The following is a 472-nucleotide window of genomic DNA, read 5'->3' on the forward strand; positions in this document are numbered from 1 at the left end:
AATGAGAACTACAAAACACCACTCAAAGAAATCCAAGAAGACACAAACAAATGGAAAAATATTCCATACTCATGGATAGGAAGAATCAACATTGTTAAAACATTCATCCTACTAAAGGCAATCTACAGATTCAACACGATACTCATTAAGTTACCAACATCATTCTTCTCAGACCTGGAAATGACAATATAGAAATTCATATGGAAACATAAATGACCACAAATGGCCAAAACAACCCTTAGTAAAAGAAACAAAGCAGAGTGATCACACTTTCAGACTTTAAACTTTACTATAAGGCTACAGTAATCAAAACAGCCTGGTATTGGTACAAGAACAGGCATATGGAGCAATGGAACAAGAGAGAGATTCCGGAAGCAAATTTCTCAACCAACTCATCTTTGATAAACAACCACTGAGGAGAGGAGAACCTATTCAGTAAATGGTGCTGGGAAAACTGGCTGATCACATGCAG

The sequence above is a fragment of the Carlito syrichta genome, unplaced genomic scaffold (genome assembly GCF_000164805.1).
Source record: "Carlito syrichta isolate Samal-C Ts95f unplaced genomic scaffold, Tarsius_syrichta-2.0.1 Scaffold304360, whole genome shotgun sequence".
NCBI classification, from domain to species: Eukaryota; Metazoa; Chordata; class Mammalia; order Primates; family Tarsiidae; genus Carlito; species Carlito syrichta.